Raw genomic sequence first — 24365 nt, 5'->3', positions numbered from 1 at the left:
AGTTTGTTCACCTATGAATATTAAGTGTGTTTGCCACCTTGAATTGTTAAAAATAATAAAAGCAGAGATGGTATTCAGCGGGTCAGGTTCTGACCAGTTCTGGAGAACCAATAGCGGAAATTTTGAGTAGTTCGGAGAACCGGCAAATGCCACGTCTGACTGGTCCCAACAACTCCATCTAATAAGCCATGTATAATAAACTGTCCTCCACCGTCACTTTCCTGCCTGCTCCGCGTAGCCCTGTTATATCACAATTCTAACCATCCGAGATCTAAGTAGAAGATTGCGAAACAGAATCTGGCTTTTTTGAACAGGGTGAAAGTGTCTTTTTGAACTCCCAAAGTCGCTGATTCCCCGCTAATTGCCATCTCGGTCGAGAACAAAATCAGAATGCAAACGATGCATTTTTCTTTTTTCTTTTTCCCTTTCTTTTGTCTCTCCTGAATCTATGGCTGATGTATTTCATTGAGGGCTGCCAAGTTCTAATATAAGGAGGGGAAGGAGGAAAACAGATTTTTTTTTTCCCTTCCTCTGTGGTCCTCCGCAGCACCATAAGTTTCCTAAGCTGCTGGGACCCTGTTTCATCCTCCCTTTTCTTCTTCTTCTTAAAATGGACAACTTTCAGCCTTTCCTCATAAAAACAATGCTACCCGAACATTTTGGGTCACAAAAATGAAAATAGTTCATTTCCGTGGAGCAGAAAAGCAAAGTGGGACCAGGATAACTTTCCCCCTTAATTTATTTTAAATGCATCCATTAAAAATATTTGATAATATTATCGTTCTCTTGTCATCTCTTGCTTTGTTGAACATCATCGTTTTATGGCAGAAATGAGCAGTTTTGGGTTCTTCGGGTTGGCCACTAATGGGATTATCCTACTTCTATGAAAAGAGAAAAAAAATTGACAATAATGTTGGGAGAAGCTTGGAGGTTGTGAGGCGCAAGCAACCAGAACCACACATGGGGAGCCTTGAGCAGAAACTTTATTGCTGGTCACCTATGTTGCAAGAATATCTCCAGCCTGACTACATTCAATTGGGTCATGAAACATCTGCAAGAAAACAACCAAACTCAGAGAGCACCAAACACCCTACAGTTCTACCCCTCCTCTTCCTCTTCCTACTCCCCCCCCTCCTCCCCCCAGTAAACCCCGTTCCCTTCTTGCACTGATCATGTTACCTACTTGGGTCATGAAACATCTGCAAGAAAACAAACAAGCTCAGAGAACAGCGACCTCACAGTCGTCTTCCTCCTCCTCCTCCTCCTCCTCCTCCTCCCCTCCTCCTCCTCCTCCTCCTCCTCCTCCTCCTCCTCCTCCTCCTCCTCCTCCTCCTCCTCCTCCTCGCAAACCCTACTCCCTTCTACCACTGATGATGTTATATAATTGGGTAATGAAACATCTGTAAGAAAATAACCAAGCTCAGAGAGCACCAGGACCCTACAGTCTCCTCCTCCTCCTCCTCCTCCTCCTCCTCCTCCTCCTCCTCCTCCTCCTCCTCCTCCTCTCCTCCTCCAAACCCTACTCCCTTCTACCACTGATGATGTTATATAGTTGGGTAATGAAACATCTGTAAGAAAATAACCGAGCTCAGAGAGCACCAAGGACCCTACAGTCCTCCTCCTCCTCCTCCTCCTCCTCCTCCTCCTCCTCCTCCTCCTCCTCCTCCTCCTCCTCCTCCTCCTCCTCCTCCTCCTCCTCCTTCCTCCTCCTCCTCTTGCTCCTCGCAAACCCTACTCCCTTCTACCACTGCTGATGTTATATAGTTGGGTAATGAAACTTCTGTAAGAAAATAACCGAGCTCAGAGAGCACCAAGGACCCCACAGTCCTCCTCCTCCTCCTCCTCCTTCTCCTCCTCCTCCATGAAAACCCTTCTGGCACTGATGATATTATCTAGTTGGATCATGAGACATCTGCAAGAAAACAACAGAGAGCCCCGAGGACTCCTTCCGTCCACCTTCCTTCATTGACCAGCTTAAAACACCGGCCATTTGCCTTCCCCATCCTCCTTTTCCCAGCACTTTTTAAATCATCTTCCAGCAGCCCCCCCCCTACACCCCTCAGCGCCTGGCATCCCCGAGCGGTGCAAAAGAGGCCTCGCCCACCATTTGGCCTCCCCTCTGTATTTTCCACCAAGGTGTATTCCAGGAGCACAATCGATTGGCTGGCTGCAGAATCAGGAGAGAAATTGCTTTCTCTCATTATCCGCATGTCTATGTCATTACCGTTTCACATCGCATTGTTATTGACTGATGCAGCTTGTCAAGGAACGGCTGGCGGGAGGTGACACCGTGTTAGAGAGGTGCAAAAGATTTCATTAGAAATTTACTCCTCGACGGAGAGGGTGCGGGCAGTGCTTGTTGTGTGCGAGTATGTGTGCAGCGACGGCCATCCAAAAATAATTCTGCGTTCAAGCTGGCTGGAAGGATGATGGGAGCTTTGGAAAAAGGAAGTCCTTTCTTAAGAACGATGAATTGGGATCCTGGTCAAATCATTAATTCAATTTCAGAATAGAGCTGGAAGGGACCTTGGAGGTCTTCTAGTCCATCCCCCTACTCAAGCAGGAGACCTTGTACCGTTTCAGACAAGTGGCAGTCTTTTTAAAAGCCTCCAGTGTTGGAAGAGCATCCACAACTCCTGGTTGATTGTCCTCACTGTTTGGAAGTTTCTCCTTAATTCCAGGTTGCTTCTCCACTCGATTATTTTCCATCCATTGTTTCTTGCCTTCAGGGGCTTTGGAGAATATGTTGACCCCACCCTCCCTTCTTCTCTATGGCAGCTCTTCAAATACTGGAATACTGCTATCATGTTATAGAAAGCTCCCCCTTTAAAATATTCTTTATTCTTAATGTTAAAAAAGGTACAATCTTTTATTTCCCCAAAGAAGAAATGGAGGAACATGCTCTTAAAGGCAGAAAGCACCCCAGTCTTCCTGCTGTTTGAAACAGCCTCCTAACAGATGCCTGAAGTCTTTAGGGATGGATATTTTGTGCCCATTTAAGAAATCCAGGCCAGCCTATTGATAAACAAAATGCCTTCAGCCCAGCTGCCCAAGAAGAGATTATAAGTAGAAAGACAAAAATCTACACCCACACTCACCAAATTCTAAGGACAGGGCATGGCCTTTAGGACATAATAGGATTAACCCATCGCCATTGAAATAGTAAAAGACGCAAGGCTCAATACATTGCACGACCCCCCTGGAGCATCTCAGAACCCTATAAAGATCCATCCACTCATTCAGCCATTTGGTCAGCCACTCCAGAAACATTTGCTGCTGGCAGTGAAGTTTCTGGAAACCAAATTAGCCTTCTTTCCTTGCAGTTAGTCAGCCTCCATTTTATTTCCAGTGCCTTTCTCCCAGCTTGGAACCAGACCAGATTTTTCTTCCTACAACGTCACATCCTAGTCCTTCTTTTCTCTTGTCTAGACAAACCCAATTCCTACAACCATTCTTCATGTGTTTTAGTCTCCGGGCCCCTATTCATCCTAGTTGCTCTTGGCAACTGGCATGGACTTATGACGGTTGCAATGTCCTGAGGCCACGTGATCTCCTTTGGGCAACCATCTGGATGAGCAAAGTGTCAGAGTATATTCATGAACTGGAATAAAGCTTGGTTAACAAGGTCAGCCAATGAATAGGCTTAGCAATTAAGTCAGCCAATGAGGACCTGTTTGGAAACTGAAACTAGAAATAGCCTAGACGTGGCTATGTGAAGCTCTGCAGCTCTGAAGTTATGTTGAGCTCTGAGTCTGTCTATTGAAATGAAATGGCTTCTCTCCTCTGCTTGCCTGCTGAACTAAAGTGAAACTGATGTCGGTTTCTGAGCTGCTGAAGTTTATTTTATTTATTTGATTTGTCAATCGCTTACAAAATAATAAGGATAAGGATAAACGTAGTTATGAATACATGAAATGGATACATATAAGAAAAATAAAAAGAAACAATAGGACATATTGGTGCGCTTATGTTCGCCCCCTACAGACCTTTTAGGAAAGGGGTGAGGTCAATAGTAGACAGTCTTAAGATTAAAGTTTTTGGGGTTTGGGGAAGAAACCACAGAGTCAGGTAGAGTATTCCAGACATTGACCACTCTGTTGCTAAAGTCGTATTTCTTGCAATCAAGTTTGACCACTCTGTTGCTGAAGTCGTATTTCCTGCAATCAAGTTTGGTGCGGTTAACCTTGAGTTTGTATCTATTGTGTGCTTTTGTATTGTTATGGTTGAAGCTGAAGTATTCATTGACAGGTAGGACATTGCAATGTATGATTTTATATACTATACCTAGAAAAGACCGTAGTTCTAGGTTTTCTAGGTCTAGAATTTCAAGTCTGGTGGCATAAGATATTCTGGAACGAGTAGAGGAGTGGAGAACTCTTCTTGTGAAATATTTCTGCATTCTCTCAACTGTGTTAATATCAGATACATAATGTGGGTTCCAGACTGGTGAGCTGTTTTCGAGTATTGGTCTAGTAAATGTTTTGTATGCTCTAGTTAGTAGTGTAATATTAACAGAGAAAAAGCTATGTAGGATTAGGTAAACAACTCTTAAGGCCTTTTTGGCTATGTAGTTACAGTGGGCTCTATCACCTAGATCATTAGAGATGAATACTCCAAGATCCTTGACAGAGTTTGGATCATCAACAAGGTCTTGACTATTCAGCCTGTATTTTATTTTCTGATTTTTTTTGCCAATATGTAAGACAGAGCACATATTTGTTGAGATTTGAAGTTGCTGCTGAAGCTCTGCACTCGTAACATGTTTACGTCTGTCTGAGTTTGCTCCATGTTGGAGAAATCTACAACTGGTTTGTAAAATCTACTTATTATGTTGTAGGAAGTTAGCAGCCACCCCTCTCCTAGAAAATTGAAATACCTTAGGAAATATTAAAAAGGCAGAACATTTCCCCTAAAAAGTGTAAAGTAGAAACTCAGAGGCAGAAACTCAGCTCCGCCCCCACACTTTGTTAATGGGTGGGCCATTAAGGCCTGGGCCAGAATACTTTACATAACAAAGATCTCCAGGTAAAGGTATAGCAATTGCCCAAGAGCCCTTTTAGTGCATCATTATCCAGCAAGGTTCAACCAAGCCTGGAACTCAGGAAAGCCTCCAAAGTTAGTTAAGATCCCGCCCCTGGGAGTCTGACAGCCTATGGGATACATTTCTTGCACAGGAACAGGGAACACTAAGATAGGGCCCAACAGAGAGTATATAAAGGTCTCTCAGCATCTTGGCTAGTCCTTCTTTCTTTTTTCCTTCACCTTGGAGCATGTGAGCATCCTTCTTTGGAGCGCCAAGCCATGTAGTCCAGCCCACCATTAAATCATCTTTCCCAAATAGCCTCCATGTTTCCAGTGTCTTTTCCCCCCACTTGGAACTGAACCCAGAAGGATAATTCTTCCAACAATGTTTATAAAGATGTTAAATGAAGCATCCGCCATCTGTGTTTCTTTTTCTGGTGCAATCATCCTAGTTGTTCTTCTCTGGATTTTTTTTTTCCAGAGTCTCGACATCTTTTTTTTGTAATGTGGTTGTGATGACCCGTAGTCTCTCAAAGTACCCCCAAACCCCAAACATATATTAAAAGTCCGTTAAAGCCTTCAATGTAACTTCACTGTTTTATTAGGCACAGTTTGAAGTCACAAAAGTAAATAATGAGGCAAAAGAAAACCAAAACAAACCGCATTGTTGAGAATTCTGAAGCAAGACAAGATAATTAATCATACATTCCAGGAAGATAACAGGGAGAGTCCATGGGGAAAACGCCAACAAAGATAAACCTCTTTCAAAGGAAACACTAAACTTTGACTCCAGCAATTTTGACTACGCAGTTACAAACTTATATACATAGATCCCAGCTGCAAGCCACCAGGGGGATCATGGTAATCTCCTCTTGAGTAGACCTCACTTTTCCCTGATCCTCTCCTCCCTGCGTGTCCTAGGATGGAGAGGGGATGGGCCTGGATCCTCCTCTGATTGCTCAGCTGGCCTCTGCCCTTCCCCAGCCTCCTCCACCACCTCTGGAGCCACACTCCCACTCCCTGTTGGCTGTTCCTCCTCTTCCTCAGAGTCAGTCTCCACCAGGGGCGTGACAGTGGTGACCAAAACTGGATGCAGCATTCCAGGTGTGGTGTTTGTACCTTTGAATTGCGTTGTTAGAGGAGACGGTTGAGCATCCCTTGGACTTCAAGGAGACCAAATTAGTCAACCCTAACCATAATCTTTAACACATCCACATCTGCCCATCCAGGGGTGAGCTTCAAAAATGTTAGCAACGGGTTCTCTGCCTGGTTGTTGGGTGGGCGTGGCCTAAACCAACTCCTGCACCGTGGTGGCAGGAGGGACATTTTTGCCCTCAACCAGGCTCCGAAGGCTTTCCTTGAGTTTTTGGGAGGGCGAAAATGGCCACCTTGGGCTCGGGAGGCTCTCTGGAAGATGAATTGGGCTCATTTCCAGCCTTCCTCAACTTCCAGGAGGCCCATTTTCTGCTCCTCCTCGAGCCTCTGCACATTCCCTACACTTATCTGTGTCCAAAATGGGCTACATGGGGACTCCTGGGAGGAGAGGGGTGGGGTGAGCGGGGCCAGACAGGAGTGGAATTTGGGGGTTCTCCAATCTGCACAGAATCTTAGGTAGTGTCATTCCCCGGGTGGAGACTGACTTTGAGGGAGGGGAGGAACAGCAGACAGGGAGTGGAAGTGTGGCTCCGGAGGTTGTGGAGGAGGCTGGGGAAGGGCAGAGGCCGGCTGAGCAGTCAGAGGAGGACCCAAGCCCATCCCCTCTCCATCCTAGGGCACGCAGGGAGGAGAGAGTAAGGGAGAGACATGGTTTTCTAGGGAGGAGAGGGCCTTGATCCTCTTCATGGGCTGCAGTTGTGACAATTGGATAAGAAGATGGACATGTGCTGGAAACAAAGCATGGAAATATCTCTAGTGTATAGTTCCTCTCTTGAGTTTGGTGTCCTTCCTAGTATGTGTTATCTGTGGATGTCTTCCAGCCCTTATCTTGCCTGGTTTGTGTTGTTTTTTACTCTTTGTAATTTAAACGGCATTTCCTCCTTCTTGTAACTGTTTGTGGGGGAGTTTTTTGTCTCCAGTCAAGGATATTCAGAGCTTGGAAGTGAAGTGAAGGAATAAAAGGGGCTTCACTTGTTTTTTGTGACTGTGTTTATTTTGTATCCCACCCTGGGTCATCAAAGCTAGGGGGTCTCCTGAACCCCTGTGAACCCCTAGCATCCCGCCTCTGTGCCCATCCCAGGTCCTTGGGATGGGCTCCATAGGTGGACAAAATTGTCGAATCCAGTCTGAACGATGAACCGTCATAGCAAGAATGTTATGAAGTGGGTTGGGTTAAGAGAGATGGAACTGGCCCACTTCAAATTTAGATTCACCCCCCCAAATGAATTTTATTTGCGATGGGTGTTTACCAACTTCTTAATTCCAGCTTTCCCTCCAGCCTCGTTTGCTATAAGGCCCACCACATAGGTGGATAACCTTTTTGGAAAGAACTGCTAAAATTAAAATCAGGCTGGACAAATAAACCTGTGCAGGTCAGGGCAATGTTTTCCATTCAAGAGCGCAACGGAGACTCTAATTACATTTTGCATTTTTAATAGCCCATCTTAACACAATAATGCATTTGGCTAATAGAACATTAACGGGAGGAAGGGAACGTTTAGTGCATTATCCATCCACATTCATTCATACTTTAGATCTTGACTTGGGTAGCGTTTTCGATTGCTATGTAAAATATCAACTCCGATGCCAAAAATGAAAACTTGAGTAGGCTCCAAAGCCAAAAGGCCTGAGAATTTTATATATTCTGTTGGGCTTCAGGCTGAGTTTTGTACAATTCATGATGTATCCCTTATTATGGAGATTGTATTAATCTTTTGGTTCACACTTACTAATTCTCAACCTACGTAACAATAAAAAATAAAATAAAAATGTGTAGTTCAGGGTTGAAATGTGAGGTCCTTATGGCTCTCTGAGCTTGGTTGTTGATGTTTTTTTCAGATGTTTCGTGACCCAACTAGGTAACATCACCAGTGCTAGTAGAGAGTGGGGTTTGCAAGGAGGAGGAGGGAGAAGGGGAAGAGGAAGAGAAGTGGAGAGGGGAAGAAATGAGCAGGAGGATTGTAGGATCTCTGAGCTTGGCGTTCTGCTCACAGACATCTCATTACCAAAGTAGGTAACATCATCAGGGCTAGAAGGAAGTGGTGATTGTGGAGAGAAGAAGGAGGACTGCTCTTTGTTTATTGTACATACCTGTGGTTTGCTATGCTATCCTACCAACAGAGGAGAATGTCTGTAACTCAGTGTTGGTGCGAGTGTTCTTGGTAGTCCTTTGACTAGGCTGTTTACTCCTTGATTGTTGATCTAGTATTAATCTTAGTGCTAATCTCTGCTTAACAATACTCCAATCAAAGAACTACCAGACTACTCAGACAAGCAAGCTAAGAGTAAACAACAGGCTATGCAAGGAATGACCAATACAGACAGGAGAGGCAACTGATACATAAACAGAGAGCAAACTTCAGTCCCATCAGGCAATGACGAGGACTACTTGTGTAGTCAAATGTCTGTAAGGGAATAACCAAGCTCAGAGAACACCAAGGACCCCCACAGTCTCCTCTTCCTCCTCCTCCTTCCTTTTCCTCCCCTCTTCCTTCTCTTCCACTCCACACACCCCACTCCCTACTAGCACTGACATCATCTAGTTAGATGTTGAAATCTCTCCAAGAGAACAACCAAATTCAGTGAGCACAAAGGACCCCAGAGCCCCTTCCCTCCTTCTCCTCCTCCCATTCTCCTTCTCTTCCACTCCACGCACCCTACTCCCTTCTAACCAGGGTGGGATTCAAAATTTTTAACAAGTGGTTCTGTGGGTGTGGCTTAGGTGGTGGGCGTGGCTTGGTGGTCATGTGACTAGGTGGACATGGCTTGGTGGTCATGTTATTGTCTGGGTGTGGCCAACTCAAGATCACTCACATCGACGCACGTATCTCCTAGCCTGGCCTCTTACGACTGTGGGGATGCTGCAACAGTCGTAAGTGTGAAAAATGGTCATAAGTCACTTTTTTCAGTGCCACTGTAACTCCACATAAGCAAAGGACCAGCAAAGGAAGGAAAAAAACCTCCAGTTTTCTGAGACAGGAAGTCTAGTCCTGCCAAGAACGTAATAAGGGTTAGCGGAGAGGCAGTTTCTGTAAGCAACACCAGAATGTTTCCTTCCTGCCTTCCTTACAGGATTAGGCCAGTAATTTCTTCTAACAACTGATTCTCCGAACTGCTTAGAATGTTAACAACCGGTTCTAGCGAATAGGTGCGAACTGGTAGAATCCCACCACTGCTTCTAATACTGATGATGAAACCTAGTTGGGTAGCGAAACGTCTGCAAGAAAAACCACCAAGCACACCAGACAAAAATGAGAATTATCTAATTCTAAACATGCATATCTCAGGTGCCACAAAAGTGAATTCATTCTGGAACACCATTTAGCCTTCCTGTTCTACTCGCCTTTTATTCTTTCCAACCCAACCAGATGGTTGGAAAGATAATTATATATAAAGGGACTTAGGATTCTCCCCATCTGTCCACCGGCATGATAAGACACTGAGAACAGGTCTCAATTTGGTGGCAAAGGGGAAAAAAAACCCAGCATCAACGTTTCCTCTGTTCTAGCCCCATTTTTATTTTCAAGGCATTTCGCCCAAGAGGGAGCAGGGAAATTCTCTGGCAATTTAACCCCAGGACTGAGTCAAGGAAATGAAGAAGAGAGAAATGACTCTTTTCTCTCTTATGTGACCTATGCCATCACCAGCCAGCAATGGCCCTCTGGATTTTAGGTCAAACTTTGTGCATTAGAGCCGTGGTGGCGCAGTGGTTAAAATGTAGTACTTCAGTATACTTCTGCTGACTGCCAGCTGACTGCAATTTGACAGATCGAATCTTTCCAGGCTCAAGGTTGATTCCTCCTCCTCCTCCTCCTCCTCCTCCTCCTCCTCCTCTTCCTCCTCCTCCTCCTCCCGTTCACTTTCTCCTTCACTCCACAAACCCTATGCCCTTCTAACACTAATGAGGTTACTTAGTTGTGTCATGAAACGTCTGCAGGAAAACCACAAAGACCATGGATTCTACAGTCCTCCTCCTCCTCCTCCTCCTCCTCCTCCTCCTCCTCCCTCCTCCTCCTCCTCCTCCTCCTCCTCCTCCTCCTCCTCCTCCTCCTCCTCCTCCGTTCACTTTCTCCTTCACTCCACAAACCTTATGCCCTTCTAACACTAATGAGGTTACTTAGTTGTGTCATGAAATGTCTGCAGGAAAACCACAAAGACCATGGATTCTACAGTCCTCCTCCTCCTCCTCCTCCTCCTCCTCCTCCTCCTCCTCCTCCTCCTCCTCCTCCTCCTCCTCCTCCTCCTCCCATTCACTTTCTCCTCCACTCCACAAATCCTATGCCCTTCTAACAGTAGTTGGGTCACGAAACATCTTCAGGAAATCCACCAACCTCAGAAGAGCACCAGGGATCCTACAGTCCTCCTCCTTCCATTCAGCTTCGCCTCCACTCTACAAACCTCATCCTCTTCTAACACTGATGATGTTACATAGTTGGGGTCATGAAACATCTCCAAGAAAACAACCAAGCTCAGAGCACCATAGGCTCCACAGTCCTCCTCCTCCACCTTCCCCTTTTCATTCACCTTCTCCTCCACTCCATAACCCCATCGCCTTCTAACACTGATGAGTTTACTTAGTTGGGTCATGAAACATCTCCAAGCAAATCACCAAGCTCAGAGAGCACCAAGGGCTCCCACAGTTCTACCCCGAGCTGCAAATTTTATCCTCTACCCGATGCCTGCGTGCCTCTAAATAGTTCATGCTATGCTTTTCTCTGAGACAAATGTAGCTTGTCAGGCTATCGTATTTTGTTAATCTATTTGCAGAAGCATAAACGGCTTGTCGCGGCTGATCCCTTTCCTTCAGGCACCCTATCTCCGAATGCTTGGAGGGAGTTTTATCAATGTGGAATGGATTAGCAGTAGTACAAATGCTCCACAGATCTGGTATATATCAGGCCTCCGACTCTACTAGAGTTGCTTGTCATCTCTCAAAGCTATACAATCACACCTGTTAATAACGCAGCGCTGACACCGATTGAAAGCCAAAAACTTTTCACTGTTGTGAAGTTCGGCCTTTTTTGGTGCATACATCAGAGAGAGACGAGAGTTCACTGTATCCTGTAATTGGTGGGATTCAATTTTTTTTTACCACTGGTTCTGTGGGCGTGGCTTGGTGGGTGTGGCTTGGTGGCCATGGCAGGGGAAGGTTACTGCAAAATCCCATTCCCTCCCTATCCCACTAGCCTGCTTTCCAGCTCCATTCTCTTGTGCAGGGCAACCAAAGAAGACCCAGCCAATCATCTGGGACTCAATGGGAGGCAGAGAATAGATGGGGGCAGGGCCAGTCAGAGGTGGGATTTGCCGGTTCTCTGGACAAACGCAAAATTTCCACTACCGATTCTCCAGAACTGGTCAGAACCTGCTGAAGACCACCTCTGATGAGATCTCGGGACCATAGTTTTGAGGTCGATTTGAATAGCCCCCTGAAGGTGATAGTCAGGACCTCTTGAACTATCAGAAATCCAGATAAGGGACAAAGAAGACATGATATGTCTTTATAACACCTTAGTAAGGACACACCTGGAATACTGCATCCAGTTTTGGTCGCCACATTACAAAAAAGACGTTGAGACTTTGGAAAAAGTGCTAAGGAGAGCAACAAAGATGTTTAAAAGCCTGGAGACTAAAACATAGGAGGCTGTAGGACTTGGGTCTGGCCAGTCTAGAGAAAAGAAGAATTAGGGGTGACATGATAGCAGTTTTCCAGTATTTGAGGGGCTGCCACAAAGAGGAGGAGGTCAAACTATTCTCCAAAGCACCTGAGGGCAGGAGAAGAAACAATGGATGGAAACCAATCAAGGAAAGAAGCAACCTGGAACTAAGGAGAAACCTCCAAACAGCGAGGACAGTCAACTAAGGTAACAAATTGCCGTCAGAAGTAGTAGGTGCTGCATCACGGGAGGTTTTTAAGAAAAGACTGGACAGTCACCTGTCTGAAATGGTATAGGGTCTCCTGCTTTAGCAAGAGGTTGGGCTAGAAGATCTCCAAGGTCCCTTCCAGCTCTGTTTTGAATTGAATGAATGATTTGACCAGGATGCCAATTCATCGTTCTTAAGAAAGACCTTCCTTTTTTTAAGCTCCTGTTATCCTTCCTGAATAAAGAATTATTTTTGGCTGGTTTTCTCTGCACACATGGGCCACAGTTGTGGGAGCTTCATCACTGGAGGGTTTTAAGAAGAGACTGGACAGCCATCTGTCTGAAATGGTGTAGGGCAGGGGTGTCAAACTCGATTTCATTGAGAGCCGCAACAGGGTTGGGTTTGACTTCAGGAGATGGCCGTGGCTGTGGCCGGGGTGGCCATGTCCGGCTTCACCTCACTCACGTCAGGGGCACCTGTGGGGGCCAAGTGCTAAGGCTGGAGATCTCTCAGACTCTCCCTCCCTCTCATTATAATCTTCCTTTTCTTCTTTTTCCTTCCCCTCTTTCCCTTTCCCCCCCCCTTCCTTGCTCTCTTCCCATCTTCCCTTCTTTTTCTTTGTCTTTCCTCTTTTCTTTTCTCCTTTCCCGTCCTTTCTTGGAGGCTCAAAGGTAAAAGGGGAAACATTTCTCCTTTTGTTTTGTTTTTCATCGCTGTCAAACTGTTTACTAAGCCTGCATTACTATTATTATTACTATTAATACAGCCATCCTTCCTTTCACCCATCTCGTCCCACTTGTGACTGTATGATTGAAACTTGGTCGCTTCTATCTTTACAATTTTTGTTGACTGTTTCCTAGTATGATTTGATGGCTTATTGTCCCTTATGACTATTAAGTGTTGTACCTTCTGCTTCTTGACTCTTGACGAATGTATCTTTTCTTTTATGTTCACTGAGAGCATTTGCACCAAGACAAATTCCTTGTGTGGCCAATCACACTTGGCCAATAAAGAATTCTATTTTATTCTATATTCTATTCTATTCTATTCTATTCTATTCTATTCTATTCTATTCTATTCTATTCTATTCTATTCTATTCTATTCTATTCTTATTCCTATTCCTATTCCTACTGTACTGTACTGTACTGTACTGTACTGTACTGTACTCTACTGTACTCTACTGTACTCTACTCTACTCTACTCTACTCTACTCTACTCTTCATACCAATATCTATTCTATTCTATTCTATTCTATTCTATTCTATTCTATTCTATTCTATTCTATTCTATTCTATTCTTATTCCTATTCCTATTCCTATTCCTATTCCTACTGTACTGTACTGTACTGTACTCTACTCTACTCTACTCTACTCTACTCTACTCTACTCTTCATGCCAATATCTATTCTATTCTATTCTATTCTATTCTATTCTATTCTATTCTATTCTATTCTATTCTATTCTATTCTATTTCTTTTTCCTTTTCCTTTTCCTTTTCCTATTCCTATTCCTATTCCTATTCCTATTCCTATTCCTATTCCTATTCCTATTCCTACTCTACTCTACTCTACTCTACTCTACTCTACTCTACATACCAATACCTATTCTATTCTATTCTATTCTATTCTATTCTATTCTATTCTATTCTATTCTATTCTATTCTATTCTATTCTATTCCACTCCACTCCCCTCCCCTCCCCCTCCCCTCCCTCCACTCCACTCCACTCTATTCTGTTTGTTTTGCAAGCCCTCTGCCAGTGAAAAGCGAAGGACCGGCTTGAGCAGGAGGTTGGACTAGAAGACCTCCAAGGTCCCCTCCAGCTCTATTCCGATCGATGGATTGAACGTACACGGGCAAGGCAGGGAAGGATGTCCCATGTGCTTCTTCCTTCATGTCAGTGACAAGCAGATCTGGAAACTGAATGTTGAAATAACAGCTCTGCTGAAGCCTCATTAAAATTAACAAGGCTGCAAGTGTCAGAGGTTCACAGTTTCCCAAGTTTGCAAGAAACCAAAGAAGGCAGAGGAGCCCAGCAAAGAGGGAAAAGTCCCGTTTTCCCACACCAGCAACAATGGCAGAATTTCCTACAGATCTGAATTAGATTTGTGGTCCAGACCCAGGTGAACATCTACTCTTTGTTAACTTTGCAGAAGACTGTGGGTCTGTGCAAAGTCTCAAATGGGTCTCCCGGATTAGCCAGGGGCATTGCTAACTAAAACCATCCATCAGTTAATGGAAAATGTGAATCAAAGATTTAAGATCTGTAAAAAATAAAAAAAAAATAACATGTGAAACCATCATCCAAGGTAGTTACCCCAAATATCTGCCAGGAAGTTTCTCCTTAGTTGTAGGTTGCTTCTCTCCTTGATTAGTTTCCATCCATTCTTCTTCTCCTCCCTGCTGGTGTTTTGGAGAATAGCTTGACTCCCTCTTCTTTGGGGCAGCCCCTGAGATCTTAGAAGACTGCTACCATGTCGACCCTAGTCCTTCTCATTAAACTAGACATACCCAATTCCTGCAACCTTTCTTCGTAGGGTTTAACCACCCGTCCCCTAACCATCTTTGTTGCTCTTCTCTGTACTCTTTCTAGAGTCTCTTTGCCCTTGGTTTATCTTTGGAAATGTCCACATTTCTTAAGGTATTAAAGTTACTTCTCAACTTATAACCATTATTGAGACCAGCATTAAGTAGTAAGTTGTGCTGGTTGGTAAGCAGGTCATCATGTGACCATACACAATTTTGCGAACCCATTTTTTTGTGGCAGTTGTTAATGGAATAATTAGAAGGCGGTGGTTGTGTTGGTGGTGGAGGAGGTGGCAGAGGAGGAGGAGGCGGAGGCTAAAACATATGAAGAATGGGTGCAGGAACTGGGCTTGGCTAGTCTAGTGAAGAGAAGGACCAGGAGAGAGATAATAGCAGTCTTCCAATATTTGAGGGGCTGCCACAGAGAGGAGGAGGTGGTCAAACTATTTTCCAAAGCCCCCGAAGGCCAGACAAAGAATAATGGATGGAAACTGAACAAGGAGAGATTTAACCTGGAAATAAGGAGGAATTTTCTGACAGGGAGAACAATCAACCAATGGAACAGAAGTTGCCTTCAGAAGTTGTGGGAGCTTCATCCCTGGAGGATTTTAAGAAGAGACTGGACTGCCATTTGTCAGAAATGGGGTAGGGTCCCCTGCTTGGGCAGGGGGTTGGGCTACAATTCTCTTCCACAGAATAACAGAGTTCAAAGGGACCCTGTGGGTTATCCACAGGGTCCATTTGAACTCTGTTATTCTGTGGAAGAGAATTGTGGAATCCCTGGTGCTCTGTGAACTCAGCTGTTTTCTTGGAGATGTTTCAAGACCCAGCTAGGTAATCTAACCAGTGTTAGAAGGGGATGGGGTTTGCAGAGTGGAGGAGAATGGGAGAAAACTGTGGGGTCCTTGGTGCTCTCTCTGAGCTTGGTTGTTTTCTTGCAGAGATTTCATTACCCAAACTAGGTAATATCAACAGTGCTAGTAAGGAGTGGAGTTTGCTCTCAGTTTATATTCTAGCGTCTTGCCCTGCCACAGGATGATTTACAAAATTCTTTGGCTGGGCGGGTTTATTGTTGGCTTCTTTGGCATTCGGTTGATTGGGGTATTGTTTACTGTGAACAAACCCCAATCTGAAAAGTCTATTTTCCGAAGCACTTGAAGGCAAGACAAGAAACAATGGATGGCAACTAATCAAGGAGAGAAGCAACCCGGAATTACAGAGAAATTAATGTTCTATTTTCCGAAGCACTTGAAGGCAAGAGAAGAAACAATAAAGAGAAAATTATTCTCTGTTTTCCCCAAATACTTGAAGGCAGGACAAGAAGCAATGGATGAAAACTAACCAAGGGTAGAAGCAATCCTAGAATGAAGAAGAAAACGTTTTTCTATTTTCCAAAGCACCAGAAGGCAAGGCAAGAAAAAATGGATGGAAAAGAGAGTAGCAGCCTAAAACTAAGGGAAAAAATCCTACTGGTGAGAGCTTGGAATCTCTTGCCTTCAGACGTTGTGGGTACTCCATCGCTGCAGGCTTTTAAGAAGAGACTGGGCAGCCACTGGTCTGAAATGGTATGGGGTCTGTTGCGGAGGGTTGGATTAGAAGACCTTCAAGGTCCCTTCCAAGAGAATAGAATAGAATAGAATAGAATAGAATAGAATAGAATTATTTATTGGCCAAGTGTGATTGGACACACAGGTCTTTGGTGCATAGGCTCTCAGTGTGCATAAAAGAAAAGATACATTCGTCAGGAATCATAAGGTACAATCCTTAATCATAGCCTGTTTATTATATGTTCTATGTCAACCCAGTCCTTCTTTTCCTTAAACTACACCACTACGCAGCTCGGTGCCTAAGATGCTGAGCTTGTCGATCAGAAAGGTCAGCAGTTCGGCGGTTCGAATCCCTAGCGTCACGTCACGGAGTGAGCTCCCGTTACATGTCCCAGCTTCTGCCAACCTAGCAGTTGCAAAGCATGTAAACAAAAGCAAGTAGAAAAACAGGTGGGAAGGGAACTGTGTTCCGTGCACCTTCGGTGTCTAGTCATGTCCAGCCACGTGACCATGGAGACATCTTCGGTCAGCGCTGGCTCTTTGGCTTTGTAACGGAGGTGAACACCGCCCCTTAGAGATGGGAATAACTGGCACATATGTGCGAGGGGAAATTATTAGCGAGGGGAAATTATTGGGTATACCTTACGTATACCCAATTCCTGCAACCTTTGTTTATATGTTTGAAACCTCTAGTCCCCTAATAGCCTTTGTTACTCTTTGCTGAACTTTTGCTAACATCCTGCTTCTGTGTCCCCTTATCCACACAATTTTCAGCTTATGCTCCCAGTCCACAACAACATGTGCGCCGAAAACATTAGCCTTTTGCCTTGAAGGAGAGAAATGACAATGCAGTTATTAGCGGGTCCTAATGATATTTGCATAGATTAACAGACTTCAATGAAATCAGAGATGCCACGAAGCCGGTGAGAAATAATGAAGAAATCCATTACCCTGGTAATAATGTAACTAAGTCAATACGCTAATAATTTTATCCCATATTAGTCATCATTTCATCTCCTGCTGCAGAGCCCATTTTCCCCGCACCTACTGTTTTTTTGGACAGTTTTATAAATATCGCCTTTGTTTGATATAATTAATTAGCTAAATCAAATATAGATAGATAGGTAGGAATTGCTGGTCTTTTAGAACGATAAATTAGTCATTAGGTTTAAACTGGCAGGCTGTAATAAGACTTATGAAGATAAATAGGCAGGGATGCTCAACTGTTTATAACTTTCCTCTCCTTCATTTTTATAACCCTCCTGTTGCAAAGTTTTATCACTGTTTTGAGTGGCCTGGATGGGTATTAAAAACAAATCATGTTTAGATCTCAGTCAATTTCATGGCGGGAGAGGCTTCAGCCAGCTTCTCGCTCTTAAATGGACAACTCAAAGCTGAAAAGCAAGAAAAATAAAAAAGGCATTTATTTTTGTTGTTGTCAGTTCGTCGTTGACTTAATGGCTGCCATTGGGAACAAAATTTTCGTGGCTGTGAGGCAAGAGGTTGTTACTCCTGGTTTTACAAACATTTTTGCCATGGCTGTTAAATGAATTGCATATGTCATTAAGTGAATCACATGGTCGTTAAGCAAATCTGGCTTCCCTCCTTGAATTTGCTTGCTGGAAGGTCACCCAGGGTATCATGCGATCCCAGGTTGCTGCAACCACCATGCTAAATTTTGATCACATGACCACGAGTATGCTGTAATGGTCATAAGTGAGAGGACTGGTTAGAAGTCAATTTTTTTTCCAGTGCTGTTTGAACTTTGAAGGGTCACTCAATGAAAGGTTGTAAGTCAAGGATTATCTGTATATACAGACTTACAACAATTTTGCTCAGCGACAGTTTGGAGTTACCACAGCCCAGAAACAAGTGATCAAGGACCGTGTTTCACACTTATGACCATTGCCGTATCCCCATGGCCACATGATTCAAATTCAGGTGCTCAGAAACTGACTCACACTTATGATGATTGCAGCCTCCCAGGAGTGGGGTGTCCGGTAATTCCCTTTTCCGATCTTCTGACAACCCAAGTCCTTGCAGAAGCCACTTAATGACCAGGTTACTAATGGTAGAAGTCTTTAAAATTTACATTAAATGATAATCTAAAAGAGAATTTCTATAAAGTGATGTTGGTCGTTGGTCTTTAAACACCAGATAAATTATCCAAGGCATGTCTGTTGAGTGTTGGAAGTGTAAAAAATAAAGAAGGGATTTTTATCATCTGTGATGGATGTGTGATAAAGAAAAAACAAAAAAAAAATGGAATACGATTCATATTTTACTACAGAAAATTCTGACAATGGAGATGGAAATGAAACCAGAACTTTTCCTTTTGGGTCTCATGGAAAAAGAACTGGAGAAAAAAATGTGGAACTTTGTTACTATACATGTCGACAGCAGCAAGAATATATTGTACGCTCAAAAATGGAAGGACACTTCGATTCCCACCATGGACGAATGGTTGCAGAAGTTGATGAAGTTGGCAGAAATGGCAAAAATGACTAGCTGTCAGGATTCTGGTAGTTACCCCCATTTAAACCATGAGTCTCGAGCCAAACTTCCAAAATTTAAAAAGGATTTATTGGGAGTTACCATGCTGGCACTGCCTGGGTGTAGCCGACTCTGAGACGATTCATTCATTGTCACCCTTGACCCTGGTTTTCCCCTCCATCCCCTGGGTGTATCATAATTCATATTCTCCAATGGGACACCTCCATAGCCCAGAGTCATCAATCATGCTCTCCAGTTAGAATTTTGCCTGGCAGAAACTTCAGTCACCTAGTTACTATCTTTGAAAACTATTTATGGAATGCACTTTCAGTTTGCAAGCTGCCGCACTGCTTTCTCAAACCCCTTTCCCCCTCCCTTTCTGTTGGCAACTCTAAAAAGACCAGAGAAATATTTTATGAGTTGACAATTTTGATGAAAGAAAAGAATACAAGCCCTTTTGTTTCCACATGGAAACCGCTTCTGAACTTTGTGCTTGATGTGGAGAAGAATGAAACTTTGATTCTGGGTTTTACAAATCAAACCAGGAGTTGACAATCTTAAACACTCAAAGAGCCAGAAAGGTTCTAACCAGAAGCCCCCAGTTCAATTCTGGAGCTGACCGGAAGTCCGGTTCCTCAGGAGTGAGATGCTACCGGTTCTGCCTGGTTCTACAGAACCGGTAGCTCTGAAGAGCAGGCAGACACTGAACCGATTCTGTGTTTGCTGCTGTTTGGCCCACCTGCCCACCCGGGTTCTTACCTGTCCTTTATTTCCTGCTTTTTCAACCTCAGCTGCTTTGCGCGGCACAGCTGAGGTTTAAAAAGCAGGAAAAAAAGAGGCTTTTCAAATGCTGCGCACTAGTGCGCAGTGCTTTTCAGCAGTCTGGGCAGCACAGCCGATGTTTTTTTTTACACATGCACACAGTGTGTGTAGTCACCAAAACGGGAGTAACACTGGTTGAATCCCACCCCTGCGGTTCCTCCACCATAGAGTCTCCTCCTACCATGGCTTCCTTTTTCCTCTACCTGCCCTAACCGAAAGCCCTATCAATTGTGGAGCCGACCGGTGGCAGGAAGCTGCAGCAGAGAGATGAAAGAGCCACATGTGGCTCCAGAGCTGCCGGTTGCCGACCCCTGGATAGAACTTTATAGAAATGACTTGTTTTGTTCTGACCAAGGCTTCCGAGACCATAATTAAGCACACGCTTAGTTAAAACAATTCTTGTTTTATTTCAACACTGGGAATTCTGTTCATTTCCAGCCTGTAATGAGTCCCAAACAGTCCCTCGAGATAAGCGCCCACTTTTGTTTCCTGTGAAGTGCTGCCAATAACAGAAGTGCCAAATGAACTGTAAAAAAAAAAAACCAACCGAAGTACAAAGTCCACACAGAGCTTGAAGGATTAATCCAAACAGAACGAATGACTTTGGCTCCTACAAAGGTTTCTCTATCTTTGCACTTCCTTTATCCCTTATGGGAGGGGCAATCACCTCCCAGCCTTACTCCCAAGTCGCCCCTATTGTCTCAGCTGCTCTCGCCTTCTAGCAGCTCTGCGCACACGCGCACTGGGAACAGGCTCCCCTTGCTCCTCTTCCTTGCTGCTGCCAGACTCTGGAGGTTCCGGAGTCAGCGCCCCACTCCCAAATGGTCCTGGCCCCATCTCTGTATTGGACGCAGGACCCTCATCCAAGTCCTCTCCAACTCCTGGACTTTCTTCCCCACTGTCCAATTTTGCTGCTGTCTGCACCGGCCGCTGTCGAACCACAACATGTTTATACTATTACAGAAAATCAAAAAAACCCAACCCCTATGATTTGATGTTAATGCCTTATTTTACTGCAACAGAGAGAGTCGGAAGTCAATTTTTCTTTTTTCTTCCCCCTCTATCTTTCCTCAACTCCCTTCCCCCTTTCCCCTCACCCCTCACTGCCCTTCTATTTACTTTCGTATTTTACAATATTCTATAACTTAATAATAAAAAAAATTGAAACAGAACAGCCGAACTGAACAACGGCAGGGATTCACTGAACCATCGAAAGGTTATCAAATCGGGCAAAATTCACTTAGCAACCATGTCGTGGTAAATCTGGGCTGGATTGTGGCCGTAAGTCGAGAGAATTACCTGTACTATATTCTCTGCCTGAGAGGTCTTGTAATATAATTGAAACACGCTTCCAGTGCTAACTACGGCTAAGCTATTTAGCCACTGGTCCATTGCCAGGTAACCACAAATTTTGGCTGTTATGTTTTGCTGATTAACAGTTATTTTGGCTGGTTTCCCAGTCATCTTTCGCAAGAGCTGGAAAGGGTGACTTTCTAAAATTCCTTGCCCCTCCCCCGCCCCCGGCCTTTTTGTTTTTTTTGGTGCGGTTTTGTGAAATCAAAGAAAGAAAGAAAAAAAGGTTGTTTGATCAGAATGCAAACCACCGCAAGTGGGATGGAGGGACGCTGATCAGAATCAGAATCAGAATAGAGCTGGAAGGCACCTTGGAGATCTTCTAGTCCAGCCCCCCTGCTCAAGCAGGAGACCATTTCAGACAAACTGTTGTCCAGTCTCTTCTTAAAAACCTCCAGTGTTGGAGCACCCAGAACTTCTGAAGGCAGGTGGCTCCATTGGTTAATTCTACTCACTGTTAAGAAATTTCTCCTTATTTCTAGGTTGCTTCTCTCCTTGTTCAGTTTCCATCCATTGCTTCTTGTCCTGCCTTCGGGTGCTTTGGAGAATAGGTTGACCCCCATCTTCTTTGGGGCAACCCCTCAAACACTGGAGTACTGCTCTCATGTGTGTCCCCCCCATAGTCCTTTGTTTCTCTAGATTAGCCAAACCCAAATCCTGCAACCGTTCTTTGTATATTTTAATCTCCAGGCCTTTGTTGTGGTTAGCCGGCAGCGGGTGCGGATGGCTGAGGAGAGCAAAGACTCAGATGAGGGGCGAGGACCATCAGGGAGTGGACTGCTGCCTTCAGAGATTGTGGGGGCTGTCAGCAATGATGAGGAGGTTCCCGAGGAGCCTGTGCCAAGTGTGCGTGCGTGAAGGGCTCCTTGCAGGAAAGATCAGCTGCAGCAGCATGGGTGACTCGGGAGTAAGGCTGCAAGTTAATAGCCCCTTCTTCAAGAAGATAAAAGCCAGCTGTGAGAGAAACGATCTTTGCAGAAGGCAAAAACGTTTTGAAACTCCAGCCTCGTGGACATTCCAGTATCCTGAGTTTGTATTTGAAGATTCTTGTATTGCAAATTATTTCTTGTCTGTTATCTGTTCGCACAGTTTGGCAAGGCTTGTGCTTATCACAGCTAATTATTTTGCAGAAGCATTACAAGGTTTCTCTTCCTTTTGGATTGTGTTTGATTTGTTAGAAAAGGGGCGTGGGTCAGAACAACCTTTGATCAGTTGCATTTCTCTGCCCCTTTCTGAAGTCTCACACCCCCTCCTTTTTTTTTGTAACATTCTGATGAAAACTGGATGCCGCGTTCCAGGCGTGGCCTTATTATGCCTTTATAAAATGGTACTAATACTTCATACGATTTTGATTTTATGCCTGTTTATGCAACCAGGGAATGTATTCGCTTTTCTTTCTTTTTTGCTGCTGCTGCTGCTGCTGTTGCCACACACTGGTTGGCTCATATTTAAGGGATAGGCCAGACTCCTATGCCCATTGTTTTGGTGGCACGATTCCTCCTGCATTCAAGGCCATTCGCTCTGTCCCTTCCAACTAAATTCCAGAGTTAAAGCATTGAGGATGTTCTGATGGGACAGATAAAAATATCACTGCAAATCTGCCTCGAGGCTTAGATCAGATCACCTTCAGATCAGATCAGGACAAATCAAGCCAACCCCCTCCAAAACTTTGCTCACACCTAATAAACAAGCACCGGTCTCTAACTTCGCTGCCTCCTTCATTTCACCTCCCGTTGTTAGGAAGAATGTAAGCTGTGAATATACAGAACAATAACAACAGAAAGAAAAAGAAAAGAAAAAAAAGAAACCCAAAACCCACCGCTGTAATTTGCTGCACAATTCTGTACAGCTTTCCACAGAGGGATACATGATTGAATTAAACAGGACTGTTTCTATATAATTATGTATGTAGAACATAATCTCATTACCAGCAAGATTTGCAAAAAATAAAATAAAATAAAATAAAAGAGTTGCCAGTATACATCTCATTTCTTGGGGACTCCAGAAAGAACGACAGAATAACAGAGATGGAAGGGACCATGGAGATCTTCTAGTCCAACCCCTCGCTCAAGCAGGAAACCTTATGCCGTTGCAGACAAATGGCTGTCCAGTCTCTTCTTAAAACCGCCAGTGATGGACAACCCACAACTTCTGGGGGAAAGCAGTCCCACTGGTTAATTGTTTTGACTGTCAAGAATAATAGAATAACAGAGTTGGAAGGGATCTTGGAAGAGGCCCTTGAGTAGAGTCCCATCTCTAGTCAAGCAGGAGACCCTACATCATTTCAGAAAAATGGCTGTCCATCTCCTTTTAAAAACCCCCCATTGATGGAGCACCCAGAACCTCCGGAGGCAGGTTGCTCCACTGGTTAACTGTCCTGTCGAGAAATTTCTCCTTAGTTCTTGGTTGCTTCTCTCCTTGATTAGTTTCCATCCGTTGCTTCTTGTCCTGCCTTCAAGACAGTGGTGGTATGCTAACTGGTTCGGCCCGGTTCAACGGAAGTGGTATCAAAAAAAGCTTCCAAGGCTCAGCTGAGGATCAACTGAGAGGTGAAAGAAGAGAAAAGCGCAGGATTGGCCCTCCCAAACTGCCCCTGAATTTTACTCTTCTTTATCCTCTCAGCTGATTGGCGCTGCAGGCCTCCGCTGGTGCGGGGAAAGCTTTCTGTGCACGTTTGGTGCGTGCATGCGCCCACGCAACTACCAAACCGGTAGTGGAACCGATAGGATCCACTGCTGTTTACTCCCTCTTCTTTGTGGCAGCCCTCAAATCCTGGAACACTGTTGTCATGTCACCCTTAGTCCTTCTTTTCACCGAACTAGACATGCACAACTCTTCTTGCGCCCGCCTGCCCCTGATCTTTCCCGCGCTTTATTTTAATTGTTTTTTTTTTTTAGAGCACAGCGGATTCACACGGCAGAGTGGTTTGCGGCGCCTTCGCTGTTTCATTCACTGGGTCTGCAGTTGATGGTCAGTATTAGAGCTTGAAAATGGACTTTTTAAAAATGTGGCGCACACAAGTAGAGTGCCCCTTTGGCGTGTGTGTGAGGAAAACTTGCGCTCACCGAACCAGTTGTTACACCGGTTTGAATCGCACCGCTGATTCTATCCCTCTTTTCGTGCAAGCTAGGATTTCATTGGCTATTTTTTTTTTTTTTGGCAGCTACAGCACAAGTGTCAGGGCTCTGACAAATCCACCCACATTCAAATCCTAAGTCTATAGCCGCATCTCTCAGAGTTAAAAAAAATAAATGATATATTAGGAGTGACCATGTTGGCGTTACCTGGATGCAGCCGACACTAACATACATCGTTCATTTTCCCCCTTGACCCTGTGTCAGCTTTGGAAGCCATATTCCACGCTGCCACATAGACTGAGAAAGGGAGAGGGGGTGATTTCAACTGAGTAGCTCTAAGTAGACCAAATAAAATTCTTTTGTTAGTTCAAGGTCATTTAGTATGGCGCAAGACGAAATAAGGATCTTACTTTCGGACGGATCGTGATTGGGCCATGTGACGTGATGACAAGCAAGGGGATGGATTTGTAGTTTGAGAAATTGTGGAAAGCGGAAACAACTTTTAGATTC

The 24365-nt window shown here is 44.4% G+C and overlaps 1 protein-coding gene across 20 annotated transcripts in view; it reads right to left on the bottom strand.

Annotated features, from left to right (window-relative positions):
• The window catches only part of CELF4 (CUGBP Elav-like family member 4), an 801906-nt gene that overhangs the window by 207729 nt on the left and 569812 nt on the right, over positions 1-24365 (bottom strand). The gene's annotated exons all lie outside the window — the stretch shown is intronic.

This window comes from Pseudonaja textilis, chromosome 2 (genome assembly GCF_049901715.1).
Source record: "Pseudonaja textilis isolate UNSWEBS1 chromosome 2, rPseTex1.2, whole genome shotgun sequence".
NCBI lineage: Eukaryota > Metazoa > Chordata > Lepidosauria > Squamata > Elapidae > Pseudonaja > Pseudonaja textilis.
This window is presented reverse-complemented; position numbering and strand designations above follow the sequence as displayed.